The 16,669-nt window shown below is 45.6% G+C and overlaps 1 non-coding gene across 1 annotated transcript; it reads right to left on the bottom strand.

Annotated features, from left to right (window-relative positions):
• Positions 1-15,823: 15,823 nt before the first annotated feature.
• trnal-aag (transfer RNA leucine (anticodon AAG)) lies at positions 15,824-15,905 on the bottom strand. The gene has a single exon. It is a non-coding gene; the product is annotated as a tRNA-Leu (tRNA).
• Positions 15,906-16,669: the final 764 nt, after the last annotated feature.

Raw genomic sequence — 16,669 nt, 5'->3', positions numbered from 1 at the left:
AAGCACAAGGAACCCTTTGGCTCAAGGAGGAATTTGCTTCAGAAACTGAGCCCAGGACAGGAAGTGACTCATTGCAGTTCAAAAGAACAAAAACTAAAGACTGAAAGAGAATCAGAGATCATCAGGAACGTGACCTTTGGTCCTTCTGAATCTCAGACAGAATTCAGTGAGGATGAGCGTCCCTTTAGGTGCTCAACATGCAGTAAAGGTTTTAGATGCAGGAGTGGTTTGGATACACACATGAGAACACACAATGGGGAGAAACCATTCCCATGCTCAGTTTGTGGCAAATGTTTTTCAGTAAAGGGAAGTCTGAAAACACACTTGAGAACACACACTGGGGACAAACCATTCACCTGCTCAGTTTGTGACACAAGATTCTCAAATAAGGCAAATCTAGAATCACACATGAGAAGACACACTGGGGAGAAACCATTCCCCTGCTCAGTTTGTGGCAAAAAATTCTCAGTTAAGGTTTGTCTGGAAAGACACATGAGAACGCACACTGGGGAGAAACCATTTCCTTGCTCAGTTTGCGGCAGAAGGTTTTCAGAAAAGGGAAGTCTGAAGAAACACATGAGAACACACACTGGGGAGAAACCATTCCCCTGCTCAGTTTGTGTCAAAAAATTCTCAGTTAAGGTTTGTCTGGAAAGACACATGAGAACGCACACTGGGGAGAAACCGTTTCCCTGCTCAGTTTGTGGCAGAAGGTTTTCAGAAAAGGGAAGTCTGAAAAGACACATGAGAACACACACTGGGGACAAACCATTCCCCTGCTCAGTTTGTGACACAAGATTGTCAAATAAGGCAAATCTAGAATCACACATGAGAAGACACACTGGGGAGAAACCATTCCCCTGCTCAGTTTGTGTCAAAAAATTCTCAGTTAAGGGAAGTCTTGAAAGACACATGAGAACCCATACTGGGGAGAAAACACTTTGCCATGCTGTGGCTGTGAAGCATGACAAAAGAGCGAGGTGCAGGTAGGGCTGAATGAACAGCCCCCCACCCTCCAGATACCTGCTGCAACACAACTGCTTTCTCCAGGATTTTAGAGAGGAGGGGAGGTTAGCTATCAGTCCATAGTTGGCTAGAACCTCAGGGTCTAGAGGAGGCTTCTGAAGCTGTGGTTTAATGACAGCTACCTTCAAGGACTGTGGTTCATGTCCTGTTACTACAGACAGAGGAATCAGATTGAATAAAGAGGTGCTCACTGAGGGAAGACTTCCTTAGGCAGCCTAGTAGGAAACAATCTAAGAGACAGGATGAAGGTTTTGATGAGGCCATCATTGAATGAAGTTCTGGACTGTTAATTTGATAAAAGTGGTCTAAAGAAACATCTGGTTCAACAGCAGTTTCTGTGTTGACTGAGTTTACAGGTAAATTAGAATCTCTTGAGGACAGGAGCTGATTAATTTGATCCTTATAGTTCCTATGTTGTCATCAAAGAAGCTCCTAAAGTCGTCTCTGCTGAGAGCTGAAGGAGTCCAGGGTCTAAAGAGTCAGGACTCTGTCAGTTTAGCTCAGTGCTGGAAAGAAACCTGGACTGTTTTCTGTTCCTCTGTTAGTGATGAATAATAGGAGGCTCTTTCTGCCAGGCTAAATGTGATCCATCCTGCTGAGAGGAGCACCACATTCTTTCTGGTTGTTGTTCCTCTGGCTTTAGTTGCCAAGTGTTGAATTCTACCACAGAGCTGTTCTCTGTTGTTAATGTTCTTCTTTTTGAAGGACCGATGGAGTCGTTAGTGTGGTGGTGTTTATTGTACTGCTGTGTTGTGATGTCGAAGTCTACGTCAAGCATTGTGACAGCCGCCAGTCACGAGCCACAAGTCTCCAGTCTCCAGCATCTCCAATATCTTCAGTCTCAAGTCTCAAGCCTCCAGTTTCTGGTCTCAAGTCTCCAGTCTCCAGTCTCTCCAGTCTCTCATCTTAAGCCAAGTCTCCAGTCTCCAGTCTCCAGTCTCTTTAACAAACCTCTTTTGTGCACCCTCCTTCCCCTCCTCTTCATTTGGGTCTACTTCCCTTCACCCTGCCTCCTGACAAACAAAGGAAATGCGTCACCAAACAAAGGAAAAAGCAAGCTTCTGCAGCAGTGAGCCTGCAGTTTTATCTACCATGAGATCAACCTCCAAATGACTCAACTCAGAAACAGGCATCTCTGTTGTTGTCATCCATCCAGTTACTGAACAGTGAACTTAAAGTTAACAGAAGAATAGAAAGTTTATTAAAAGACAAGTTTATGAGGACAGTTAATAAAAAGGTTTAAAGAGAGTATTTTTATAGGGAAAATGCTGGAGTTCCTTGTCCTTTGCTTGGATTTGTTTGCTTTTTTATTGAGTTTGACTCGCTGGAAGAAGACTTGTTGATCCAGGAATGAAGCTGGATTCTTCTGTGCAGAGCATTCATTGAGTTGAAGTGTGGCTGTACATTCAATGATCAGTGTTAGGGTTTCCTCTCCTGTGTTCAGCTGTTGCTCATACACACACACACACACACACACACACACACACACACACACACACACACACACACTGCTGTGTCTGAACACTGAAGCTGAGGAGAGAGACTAATTTGCACCATCTTTTGGGGTTTCTATCTCTTTCCACACACAAATGCAGGCTGGCTCCTGAGTGGTTCATAGCTTTTATGAAGGCGTGTGCTTTGTTGCCATGGAGACCAGAGCTTCAACAGGTTGATGAGTTCTTGAAAGCAGAGTTGGAGTTTGTTTGTGGACTGAACAGTAAACTCCTTTCTTTTGTGGGACTTTTGAATAAAACATTGAAATGAAAATCACTCTCCTTATCGTTTTTGATGCTACAGTTTTTATGTTTCTGTAGACGTTTGGATTCAAGGATCTTGATTGTCAAACCACTCACATTTCCATGTTGGTGGTACGAAAATTGAACTCTGGTCCTGGGGTAGCAAGAGATAGCATAATAAAGAGTGGAGGACAGAAATAAGGATTTACAGACAGAAAAGATATCAAGTTGAGGGACACTGCACTTAGAGGATGAGGGACCAGTTGTTGCTCTGTGGATGGGAGAGGGTGGAGACTACAGAGCAGGGCTCCAGCTCAGCAGTCTGACAGCTGCAGGGAAGAAACTGTTCCTGAGCCTGGTGGTCCGGCTCTGGATGCTCCTCAACCACCTTCCAGAGGGGAGAGGACGCAGCAGACTGTGGGCGGGATGGGTGGAGTCCTCCATGATGCGGAGGGCCCTCACTTTGCATCGTGAGGTGTAGAGGTCCCAGATGGAGGGAGGACTGCTCCCCAGAGTTCTCTGTGCAGCCTTGACCCCCCTCTGCAGAGCCTATCTTTCAGCAGCCGTGTGGCTCCGTGCCACACGGTGATGCAGGTGCACAGGACGCTCTCCACCACACAGCGGTAGAAGTTCCTCAGGACGGAGCTCTCCAGTCCAGCTCTCCACAGCTCCCTGAGGAAGTAGAGACGCTGCTGGGCCTTCCAGACCAGATGGGAGGTGTTGGCACTCCAGGTGAGGTCACTGGATATGTGCACACCCAGGTACCTGGAGCTGGAGACCACTTCCACAGCTGTGCCACTGATGTGCAGGGGGGGAGGGTGCCTGACCCTCTGAAAGTCCACCTCCATCTCCTTGGTCTTCTGGACGCTGATGCAGAGGTTGTCTGCTCTGCTCCACTGCACCAGGTGTTCCACCTCCTCTCTGGATTCAGACTCATCCTTGTTGGTGATGCGTCCTACTAGAGGAGGACTCCAGTGGACTAAAGGGGACTAGAGTTGTTCTACATGTCGGACTTCATCATTGGATGGTTTCAGAGTCTGAAAAAGCACCGAAAAAACTACAGCAATGTACTGACATCGGTACTTTGTACTTTTGAATACTGAAGTATTTTTGAAAAAAAAGTTCCTGGTTACTTTAACTTGAGTAAAATTTTGGCCGAGCAACTTTTTGTTGTCGTTGAGTAAGATTTGACTCTGAGTATCAATACTTTGACTCAAGTACTGGAGTTGAGTACTTTTACCACCACTGTTTAAGGAGGACATCATGGCAACAAATATTCACCCTGATCCTTGTCTGAAAGGAGAACCCAGTTCATGGTCGACTTCCAAAACTTGACTTCAAAATACTTTGAATTCAGATGATTTTTTTTAACTTTTTGATCTCAGAATTTGGTCTTTGATGTTGCAGTGACAGAATGGACCAAACCTGCTTATCGCCTACAGGAAGACCAAGCAGTCAAGAACTAGTTAAAATATGAAGCTCTGATAACTCAGAAATGTAAAAACCTCATAGCACCACAATGTTTTGAGTCATGAGAGCACTTTTGAATTTTAAGTGAACAGCACTGAAGAACTTTAACTGAGGTTTATCAGTGTACTTCAATCTTTGAACTTGTCCCAATGCTAAAAGGACTGGAGAGTCAACAGGTTCAACTGTGAGCAGAGCTTTAAACAGACAGAAACAACAGTCATCAGGACAGAATGTGGTAGCACCAGCAGCAGTGGTGAGAGAGTCACATCAATCAAACACAACTGCTAAGTGTCAGCATGAACAAATCCATTCCCACAGGCAGTGGTGACAGCTGCACAGGATCAGTTTGATGGAAGGACCCACCTTGATTTCTGCTGCTGCTCAGCTCTGGTTTCTCTTTCTTAAACTCTCCACCACCTGTGGTCTCAGTGCTAGTTGTGCTTCAATCCCTCTGTGCTGTGCTACACTGAGGGGTGGTTCTCACTTCTTCTTCTCCCTCCCATCTTTAGCCTGTGGAGTCTCCACAACTGGAGGTTGATGACAGGCCACTTGGCAGCGTCTTGACGGCGAACTCCACTGATGCACAATGCCTCATCCTGACAGGTGACCCATCATCACGGAGGGCAGTGGCTGGTCAGCGGGCCCATGCCGTCTGAGGGAGACACTCAGGCTCGGAGTGGCCATCTGGAGGACCGGGAGTTTTCTTGAACGGCCGGTGCCCCCGGCGGCCGGATGGGCCGGTGTGAGCAGGCATTTAAAAATATATATTTCTGGTAAAAACGCAGATACAGCGGTTAGTTTGTTTTTGTGTTAAAATGAGAAACAGACCCATCTAGTTGTAGTGCCACCACTCAGCGGCCGCCTTGCAGTCAGAAGCCATGAAGAATGTTGCCCAGTAAGAGGAAGGAGAAAGGAGGAGCCGAAAAAGAGAGACTCCGCAAAAGAAAAGCAGCTGAGGCAACTGCAGCCAAATTTCCAAAACTCGACACGTTCTTCCCCAAGCATGTCCAACAAGAGGGGACAGGTAAATAGTAAACTTATCCTGTGTTAACTTAGCTAAGCTAACGTTAATGTTAGCTCAGGCTGTACTAGCAGCTATAACCGTGCAGCCTGACAAACTTTGGCTATCTGTGACTGTGTTTGGCTACTGGCTAGTCTAGCCAGTAGCTGTTAAGTGCTAACGCTAATGTTACGCCGCACTGTTATTGTATCGTTTTTTGGCTAACGTCAGCCACTCACTGACAGTCAAAAGTTGTCTCTTCTTAAAAGTTTGGCACTCATGTGAGAAACTTCTGTCTTAGCTTCACAGCAGATGGCTGCAGCCTCTCAGCAGACCAGCAGTGCCAGTGAAGATTACGAAGACCCAGTTCCACATCATCGTTGTCCAGTTCCACACATGTCCCTGGAAAACGATGATGTTATTAACACAGTTGCAGAGACCAGTGCACTGCTCAGGCTCTTGTTAATGGTTTGATGAAGGAAAAAAAAAAAAAAAAGTGTACCAGGGTTGTAAAATGCTATTAGATAGCAAGCTCTGGTGAGTTTAGAGAGACCAGACCACTGCACTGCTCAGGTGTTTTTTTTTTTTTGTTCAATGTTTATTTATGTTGGTCCTCCCAACACTAGAGAAATATATCAGTGTGATTACTGTTTGCACTAAATGTGGTTAACTGTTAGAACTGTTATTGAGAGAAACATAACATGTTGGCTCTCGTGGTCATTCTGTATGTCCATGTTGTACACCATTGTGTACCACAGTGTTGGAATGGATACAGTATGTGAGTTTGAAGTTGCTGCTTTATAAATCTACATTGTGAAACAATGTATTTGCACTACATTGCATGTCAATACAAACCATATGTTGTGTGCTGAAGAGCGAAGTGGTCAAAAATAATGAATCGATAATTATGGATATAATTATCGATTATTAAATAAATTACTAATTAATATTAAATATTATTTATTCGGGGCACCACCCTGATGAGTTCAGGGAAACTAAAAAACGACCAAACTTGTAACAGTTACCAGTCTCTAACAGAGTTTATCTACTAACAGTCAATATTCTGTAACATTAACGACCAAGGGACAGCTCTGATGTTGGAGGATGAGATCAGAGCACTGCTATTGATGAGACACGTGACCACAAGTTGGTACACAAAAGATACTACGACTCCTCTCTTATAATAAAAATATATTTATTAACACAGTGCATCCATCAATCAGCAACACGTTGGTATGACGGTTATCTAACCAAAAGAAACAAGTGATAATGTGTGCGTGTGTGTGTGTGTGTGTTTGTGTGTGCGTGCGTGCGTGCGTGCGTGCGTGTGTTTGTGTTTGTATGCAGATTTTTCCCTGGAACAACGGATTTTATTTGAAGCAAGAAAGCAAGAGCCTCCAGATCAAAGTCAGAATTGATGATGATGTCATCAGGGCTTTGATAGTGTATTTATTTGTACCTAGAATTCTGTCTTTGATCTCAGGAGGACATGAAAGGAACCTAATTGAGGAAAGTAGAGGAGAACATTCAGCTTCATGAGAAACACTTGAACTGTTCAACAGTAGAGTTTGTTAGAAACAGTTTACAACACTCAGAATTAAATTGAAGATACAAAAACCTTCCACACTTAAATCCTGTCTCTAACTTCAAACTGGGGATGAACATTTTTATAATCAATCTGTCTCTATGTGTTGGCCTTGCCATGGACTGGTGACCTGTCCAGGATAAACCCCGCCCCTCACCTGAAGGCTGCTGGGATAGGCTCCACCCCCACTAACCATTGCAGATCATCAATGACCAAAGCTACTAAGGAGGATTACAGAGTTTGGGAGTCAGTGACTAACAAAGGGTTAGACCTGAATGAGACAGTCACCCTTCAACATGGGGCCATGGCAGAGTGAACCAAGAACACTACAATGGGGGTGAGAGTGGAGCCATGATGGATTCACAGTTCATCACCTCCACCATCATGTGGACCACCTGATCACCTCTCCCTCAACCTATAAATAACTCGTTCCCTGACCGGGAATCGAATCCAGGCCGCGGCGGTGAGAGCGCCGAATCCTAGCCACTAGACCATCAGGGACCACACTGAGCTCTCCAACAACAGAGACTATAGACAATGACTCAAGAACACAGGACTCTGTGGTCTCAGCTTGAGATGCAGAGGGTCCACCAAGACCACCAGACACCTCAGCCCCCTAAAGAAAGTCCACCCCCAGGATCCTGCCCCCCTCTGCTCCAACTCAGCCCTCCATTCATAACGTGACTTTCGCTACGTCCGAACTGCCAAGTACCAACCTACGTCCTCCTGCTACAACCTGAACATGGCGGCACCACTCAGACACCCTAGAAGATTGGTGGGGAAGCACGACCTCTGCTGGCAGAGCACAGACACCGCAATTAGGTAGACAGCACCAACGAAAGCCCCACCTGCTGGCCTGACTGTGGTACTGCACTCCACTCTGAACGCACCCTTCACTCATTCTCTATTATTAAGCACATTAACGCACCTGTACAGGTGTGTTCACATTATATACATATTATATATTTATGCTTGGCTGTTTTTGAAGAACTTGGGTGGGACTCTGGTGCAGGGATGAGGTCATGGAGCTGATCTGGGAGCAGTCCTGATGTTAAATGCTGTGATGAAGGACAGTGTGGAGGAAAAATGAGTCAAATTTAAATTGTCAACAGTTCAACGTTGTTGGCAGGACTCCAACCTGAGCAGGGAGACCCCAATGGATTTCTAGTCCATCGCCTTCACCACTCGGCCACAACGACCACATTCACACACTTTTGTAGGAGACTGAAATTAGACAATGAAAGTTCATGTCAGCACAGTCAAATATTTTTGTCCTCTCTCAAAGACAAACTATTTGTGTGTGTGTGTGTGTGTGTGTGTGTGTGTGTGTGTGTGTGTGCCAGTGTTGTGACTGAGCAGTGAAGAAGACGACCTTCTGACTCCATTTTCTTTGTTGCTCTTCTATCAGTTCCTCAGTTTCACTCATCAAATGAAGCAGCTTTGACAGGTTTACTTCTCTGTGTGTTCACAACTTTGGTCTTTAAACTCCTGACAAACTCACCACGTCACACATTTGGTGAATTAAAGCAACAAATAATGACATCATGATGATTCAGGTTAGGGGGGCACGGCCTGGAGGCAGAGTGGCCGTCTAGCAGAGTTGCTGGTTCAGTTCTCACTTCAGCTGGTGACCATGTTGAAGTGTCCTTGAGCAAGACACTGAGCCCCTCATTGCTCCTGATGACCAGCATCCAAGACCAACAAGCTTCTGATTGGCTCTGATTCTCTGAGCCAAAGTCCAACACAGGAAACAGAAACTCTTGAGGTTGTCTCACTTTTTTTTTAAAGAAACTCAGCACAGGACAGTGATAGGAGGCTGGTTTCCTTGATGTGGGCTTCACCTCCACTGCTGTCCACATTTAAATGCTGGCTGATGCTGGTCCCCTGTTGAAACCTGGACCAGACCAGGGACCTTCAGACCTTCAGTCTAACGCTGTTCCAGCATTGGATGAAAGAGACTGATGCTCTCATCTTCTTCAACATTGACTTGTTCTACCAGGACAAGAGAATCTGAGCTTGGATGTCATTTAGCAGTCAAAGGCTTGTTAAACTGGTCAACATCAGCTGGTGTTCACTCTGATGATGTAGCGATGGTCTGGATTCTTCCTTCTGGAGCACCAAGCTGCTGGGAAGAAGCCTGATGATGTCAGAGTTGTGTTCAGTGGCTCCTGCTGGGTCCATTTCTGACAACTGGGCTCCAAAGAGTTCACTGTTTCAAAGGCTCAGAGAACGCAGCACATCATGGTGGTCAGGAGACGCGGTGGCCGAGTGGTTAAGGTGATGGACTGCTGATCCATTGAGCTCTGCAGGCGTGGGTTCCAATCCCATCCTTGTCGTAGGAGACTTTGGTTTCTGCTCCTAGATTCTGGAACAACTCTGAAGTGTGAGGCTTTTCAAGAGGAGATCCTGCAGCACCAGAGAGCTGCAGTTCCAGGGCCCCACAGCACCCCCTACTGAATTGGATGATAAAATGCAGTCCTGGACTTTAGGTTTTTGGTGACAGCGGCACCTATCGAATTAGATGATAGCAAAATACTACTTTCTAACTACAGTATTAAAGGTTTATTCCACCAAAATACTACTTCCTGTCCTTTAGTTTCTAACTACTGTATAAAAGGTTTATTCCAATCCCACCAAAATACTTTCTAATTTATAGTTTTAAAGGTTCATTCCACCAAAATACCTTCTAATTTATAGTTTTAAAGGTTCGTTCCACCAAAATACTTTCTAATTTATAGTTTTAAAGGTTCGTTCCACCAAATACTTTCTAATTTATAGTTTTAAAGGTTCATTCCACCAAAATACTGCTTTCTGTCCAACTTCTCAGTTTTAAAGGTTCCTTCAGTTGAGGGCTCCTGGTTCTGTGTGAGGGGTTGAGGGTCGATATGGGATGATGAGGAAGATTTCATGTCACGATGGTCCTGCTAAAGTAACTGTGAGTCATGACATCAAACAATGTCATCAAAATACGCTTGAACTCTTAAAATGGCAATAAAATCTACTGGAATCATTTTACCACAAACACTTTTATTGTGATTTTGTGAGCATCATTTTTCAAACATTATAACATAAACTTTAAAAAGGGTCCATTCACTAACACTCTTACTTGAAGGTAGTCACTGATATCAATTAAACAGCTGATAAAGATTTGTGTTCATGTTTTAATTCTCTACTCTGACCTGTGCTGAGACACTGGACCAGAGAGGAAGACCTGCTCAGCCTCCTGCATGGACCAATTCTGCAGCTCAGTGATGACGACGAGGGATTCAGCATTGAGTTCATTTTTAAACTTTTTGGAGGAAACACCTGTAAATTAACCAGCAGTTACTGGTGATGCTTCACAGTTTCCAAGCTCAAACGGCCTCCTGCTTGTTGGACTCACAATTTCAAAAAAATGTAGACATCAAAAGTCAAATCATGTTTTTGTTTGGTTTTGTGTTGTTTTGTTTTTACTGGAGGAAAACTTCAAATTGTGATGATGTGTCTGACTTAGAAACTGAACCCCCAAAAATCAAAAAGTCTCCTTCTTCTGTGCCGTGATCTCTGAGCTGATCATGATTGATCTCATCAATAATCCTTGGCAGCTGACCAGTCTCACACACACAGCCCCCCCCCCCCACACACACACACTGAGACATGCAGCAGCTCACAGTAACTGCCTCAGTCACACAGCAGATAGACTCCTTTCTATAACAAGATAAGCAGTAGAAAATGGATGGAAGTGATGATGAACTGATGAACAGGTGATTTGTCCAAAAGTCAACATCAGATTCATTTCCAGTCTGTGGAAGCAGTTTCATCTTGAGGTTCCAGGTAAGAACAGCCAGCTGTGGGCTGACACACATCTCTTCAGGAGCACTTCTATGCTCCAAACTTGCCAGGTTGAATTGTGTCTGTATTCTGAGGGCAGCAGGAGGACGGAGGAGTGAGGACACACACATTTGGAACAGAGAGCAGCTGTGTGTGGGATTTCCCCAGCAAAGATGAGAACCAGCTCCTTCATGCTGGCTATGAAGGCTCACAGTCACACTGAGCCAGCTACAAATACTTTGATATGCAACAGACTGGTTTCTCTTCTGGTAGTTTGTTATCGACTGTTGTCACATTTATGGATCAATTTAGCTGATAAGATGAAGGCTCCAAAGGACCAGCTGGAGATGCAGAGGATTGAACCCGGGGCCTCATACATGCAAAGCATGCGCTCTACCACTGAGCTACATCCCCTCTGTCAGAGTCACTGTTTAACTGATGCAGCAACACAAACACAGACACAACATTTTTATTCTTCATTTTAGGGAAAAAAGGAAGTCAGCCTGTGATCTCAAAGGCTCTGTGATCTCAGGAGTTTCACTGTGACTTCAGCCCTCACAACCTTAGACCACAGAGGCAAGTCAGGCTCCAGGAAGCTGAGGCTGCTCCGTTCTCAGTCCAGTCCAGAGTGAAGGTTTCCCTCTCAGAAGCTTTCCAATCCAGTCCAGATCCTCTCTGACTAGCAGGAGTCTTTGACCAGGAAATGAGAATTATATTGAACGTCTGCTCATCCTCAGAATGAAGTAAAAGTATTTGTGTTCCTAAAATAATCTCCAGATGCTAAGATCAATTATTAACATTGATTGACAGCTCTAAACTGACCCACCATCACTATACAGTTGCAACTGAAATATTTAGAAATATTTCAAGGAAGCAGCAGGCCCTCATCCGCCCCGGTCCACCCGACTGTGTCCCCTGAGACAGATGACAGCTCACTTCTGGCAGAGGCAGTTGGGTTGAGGACCGTTGCTGATGTCATCAACCGATGTCTCCATCACCAAAGGTGACAGACAGGATGGTCATGGACATAAAACAGAGGCCTAAGAATGAGAAAGAATGGTTGTCCTGACTGAAGTTTAGCTTGAGCTTTTTAATTTGTTACTAAAGGAAGTATTGGTACAAGTAAAGGCAGGCGAACTTTCCACAAATATTCAGAATTAACTTTGACAACCAAAACATGAACCAAGACGACAAAATAGTGAACATGAAAAAGGAACCAGTCCCACCTTCTTGTGTGTTCCTGCTGAAGTAAATGTTTATGAAGATTTGTTGTGTTCTTTTTCCAAAGGTCCAGCCAGCATTGCAGGTCTCAGGAGAAGGAGCCACTTCAGCAGGATCTGTGGGACAAATCCCCCCACGGTGAGACCTGTCCAGCTCCCTGCAGCTCTGCAAGTGTTACCAACTCTTCATTCCAGCTGTTTGGTTGAATCCCATTTTTTCACCTTTGAACCTTTTGAACACTGATGAGGAGGTGAGGCTGGAGGCAAAACCACAACCTCACGTCAGCTCACAGGATGAACCAAAATGCCAGACACTTCCTGTCACTGCTCCAGCACCACCTGTCTCCCCTCCATGTCTTTACCATCTGTGCAGCTTCCTGCTGTCCCTGGACCCTCACAGGTGATCGCTCCACCTGGAGCCTCACAGATGGGTTCTAACCTCCCAATACCTGCAGCCCAGCCTCGACCCACTCAGACACAGTCACCCGTTCAAGCTGGGCCTGGTACCACACTCCAGTACAGACAGAGAGAAAGAAGACACACGGGATCCTTTGAAGAAAATGCAGTAAAGACAGGAAGCCCCCATTACATTGTCAGTGTTTCAGTGACTGGCATTGTGAAGAGACTGAGACAAAGTCAGTTATGAATGGAGGGCTGAGTTGGAGCAGAGGGGGGCAGGATCCTGGGGGTGGACTGTCTTTAGGAGGCTGAGGTGTCTGGTGGTCTTGGTGGACCCTCTGCATCTCAAGCTGAGACCACAGAGTCCTGTGTTCTTGAGTCATTGTCTATAGTCTCTGTTGTTGGAGAGCGCAGCGTGGTCCCTGATGGTCTAGTGGCTAGGATTCCGCGCTCTCACCGCCGCGGCCCGGGTTCGATTCCCGGTCAGGGAATGAGTTATTTAGAGGTTGAGGGAGAGGTGATCAGGTGGTCCACATGATGGTGGAGGTGATGAACTGTGAGTCCATCATGGCTCCACTCTCACCCCCATTGTAGTGTTCTTGGTTCACTCTGCCATGGCCCCATGTTGAAGGGTGACTGTCTCATTCAGGTTCAACCCTTTGTTTGACTCTATTAAGTCACTGACTCCTGCAAGGACAAACTGTAATCCTCCTTAGTAGCTTTGGTTCCTTGCAGCACAGAAAGTCTGTTCACTGATGTAGGAACTGGAAAACTTAGAGCTCCGTTCCTTCGTTCCTTCCTACACTGAGCAGAACAAACACAGAACAGAGAGCAGTTCCTCCTACAGTTCTCAGAAAGTCTGAGGGCACCAAAGAAAGGAGGGAAATGCAATCAATGTTGAATTATTTTACATTTCTTATATTTGATCAAAGATAGAACTTAATAAGCGTCCATCAACCTGCAGGACAAACTCCTTCACTGTGTGGGAGGTTCAGAGTCCCTGGTTTGATTGCAGCTTTGACCTGAGCAGGTGTTCATCTTCATCTCAGTAACAGGGGACACTTTATCACAGCAGTGGACAAACATCAGCATTCATCACCCAGCAGCTCCTCTGATCAACAGACCAAGCTGAAGTATTCTGAGAAGGAGGGCATGGATCCCTCTACCTCTCACATGCTAAGCTAGCACTCTACCATTGGAGCTAAGTCCCCTTTTGAGCTTCCATTTGAGTTTTCTGTTCCCATCTCTATGGTAACGGTCAGTTTTGACCCACATCTTCAATCAGCTGTAAAATTCACTAAAAACAATTTTCTATCATCCAAGTTGTTTCCATCTCTTGGTTTCCTTGTTAGGCTTCCTTATCCATGGAAATATTGATTTGAATATTTTGTTGTGGGCCTCTGGACCTTTTTTTAGTCAGTAAACCCTCGATTTCAATTAAAAAAATGATAAAATGAACCTTTGGGTTTGGCATAAAAGTCTTTTTTTCAGCAACAGAACTTTAATATAAACACTAAATGAAAAGCAGAACAGGCCAGAACACAAACTCTGCTCTGCCGTCCTTCCTGGTTACTGGGCATGGACTGCTGGAAGGGGCATTTTCCTCAGAAAGGGACAAGACGTTCATCCACTCTCACCTCTGGCCCTGGGTTGAATGTTGGTGCAAGGAGCTGCACCCATCTTTCCCAGACATCCCCAATGGGGGCAAGCTTGTCAGTTCTTGCTCCGGTGTCTCTGTCGTCAAATCTGAGGACTCTTGATGTTCGTTGAAAGTTCTGAAGTGGCCTTGTGGCCCGGAAAATATTTCTGCCTGTCGATGCGTCCCAGAGACGATCAGTGGCCTCACTGCAGGATCTGAACACTCCAGGAAGAAGAAGAACACCAATAGAAGCATCCAGGTGTCCCTCATCAATGTCTTTCCACTTGTCACCATGGACTTTTTTTCCTTTGAGGTTTGTCACAGCAATGCTGACTCTTTTTAGTGACAGTGGCATGAACAGAACCATCAACCATAAACAGCTCCAAACATGTCTTGATGTCAGTGCCTCTCGTCACAGCAAACCTTGTGATTCCAGGGCTCATTTTGATGACATCAGCAGCAGCTGCCCTGCCATGTACATCAGGAGACACTGAGCTCCAGCCAATGTTCCCTCTAGTTTTTCATGTGTCTGGTTATCCTCACAAGCTCCCTGAGCTCACTGAGAACCACTGTGAGCACCGTCTGAGGTAGGACCTGCATGGAGGGCAGAGAGAGAGAAGAATCAGGGACAAGGATCTGTCGGTTTGCTGCTTTATGAAAATATTGTAAATGATTATTATTCTTCATAATATTGTTTTAGTAACCTGCTTAGGAGTTGTGAATGATGCAGAGTCCATGGGAAACAGCTAATGCTGTGGTACCCCCCCCCAAGTTACTGTACAAACCTCAGAAACCTTTTGCCATAATAAGACAAGATGTTGTTATAGAGATGTAAAGATAAACCTATAGAGATGTACATGTATATAGATGTAGTCAAGTCAAGTCAGTTTTATTTGTATTGAACCAAATCACAACAAAGTTCTCTCATGACTCTTTACTAGTAGAGCAGGTCCAGCACCAAACTCCTTCAATGAACCTCCACCCAACAGTTCTCCACCAGCAGCACATCCTTCAACAGTGGTGACAAAAACCTTCCTTTTAACAGGCAGGAACATCGAGCAGATCCAGGATCAGTGGGGACGGCCTTCTGCTTTGACCGGTTGGGGGGAAAGAGAGCAGGAGAGCGGGGCAGAGACAAAGACAGAGAATGGAGGAAGACAGATATACAGAAGGAAAGAGAGGGACAGAGATAAAGAGAGAGAGAAGGGAAGAGACTGATGGACAGACGATGAGCAGGTGGAGCTACGGGTGGCAGCTTGAGCCTCTTCAGGTCTGCAGCCTCCTCCAGCAGCACCGACATCTGGGATGAAGGGAGAGGGAGTTAGTGACACATCTGAGTATGATTTATAAATGACAAATAAAGGAGGACAGAGAGGAGTAGAGAGAAGCCCAGTGCACCATGGGAGATCCCCCAGCAGCCTAAGCCTATAGCAGCATATCTAAGGGCCACCCTAAGCAGCCCAACTATAAGCCTGATCAAAAAGGTTGCTCTTAAAGGTCGAGAGGGTGTCTGCATCCTGGACTGAAACTGGGAGACGGTTCCACTGGAGGGGAGCCTGATAGCTGAAGGCTCTGGCTCCCAGTCTACTTTTAGAACTCTAGGAACCACCAGTAACCCTGCATCCTGGGAGCGAAGGGTTCTAGCTGGATAATAGGGGACTAGGAGCTCTGTCAGGTAGGAAGGAGCCTGACTGTTGAAGACTTTGATGGTAGAAGGAGAATTTAGAATTCTATTCTGAATGTGATAGGGAGCCATGCAGAGAAGCCAGTCCAGGAGTACTGTCTACTAGTTCTAGTCAACACGCGGGCCGCAGCGTTCTGGACCAGCTGGAGAGTTTTCAGGACCTACTTCTTCTTTTGGTCACAGGTTTGAAGATACCTGTGGAAGTGAAAGGAAAGGCTGTGAGAGCCACACCTCTCCAGTGACCTGGGACATGATGGCAGTGGTGGGATTTGAACCCACGCCTCCTTAGAGACTGGAGCCTTAATCCAGCGCCTTAGACCGCTCGGCCACACTACCTCACTGTGCTGCTCTCTGAGTTGGTCTGCTAAAGGCATGTTGAAGAGGAAGTAACAATGATATCAAACTTATTCTGAAGGGGGACCCCTTTCCTCCACGGTCACAGGAAGTGAAAACAGCGCTGCTAGAAGCAGGAAAGAAATGGTAAAAGGACTCAGTTTGTACAGAGCCTTTCTACCTCAGCAGCCCTCAAGGAGCTGAACAATGTCCTCTCATTCACACACACTCACACACTGATGCTGAAGGCTGCCATGCAAGGAGCCAACCTACTCATCAGAAGTATTTAGGGGTTCAGTATCTTACTCAAGGACACTTTGACATGGTCACTGGAGAAAGTGAGGATCAAACCAGCCACCCTTTGGTTGCCAGACGGCCACGCTACTCCTGAGTCATATGACCTGGATAAGATGGTGAACTACAGCTGATCGCCATGCTAGCAAACCCTCTTTTGTTTGGTTTGGTTGTTGTTTAGTGACTGTGGATGAATACACAGGAGAAGTTGAGCATAAATTTGTGTTCCCTGTTCACTTGAATATCTGCAGGAGTGTGAGGTGGAAATAATACTTGGAGGAGAATGAGAGTTCAGTCTCAGCGCAAAGACCTGTGCTGACACTAAAACATGTCAGCCCACAGAACAAAGATGGCAGTCCTCTGGGAAAGCAGGTACACCACACATACATGAAGAAACCCTACAGGAAACAAATATGTTGCCAGAGACTTTTACTCTGTTTTTGTTGTTTACCAAAGTACAGGATTGGAGGGAG

Source organism: Aulostomus chinensis, chromosome 1 (genome assembly GCF_037954235.1).
Source record: "Aulostomus chinensis isolate RoL2024-O1b breed Wild chromosome 1, RoL_Achi_v1.0, whole genome shotgun sequence".
Classification (NCBI taxonomy): domain Eukaryota; kingdom Metazoa; phylum Chordata; class Actinopteri; order Syngnathiformes; family Aulostomidae; genus Aulostomus; species Aulostomus chinensis.
The sequence above is the reverse complement of the archived record's forward strand: the minus strand, read 5'-3'. Positions and strand labels throughout refer to the sequence as shown.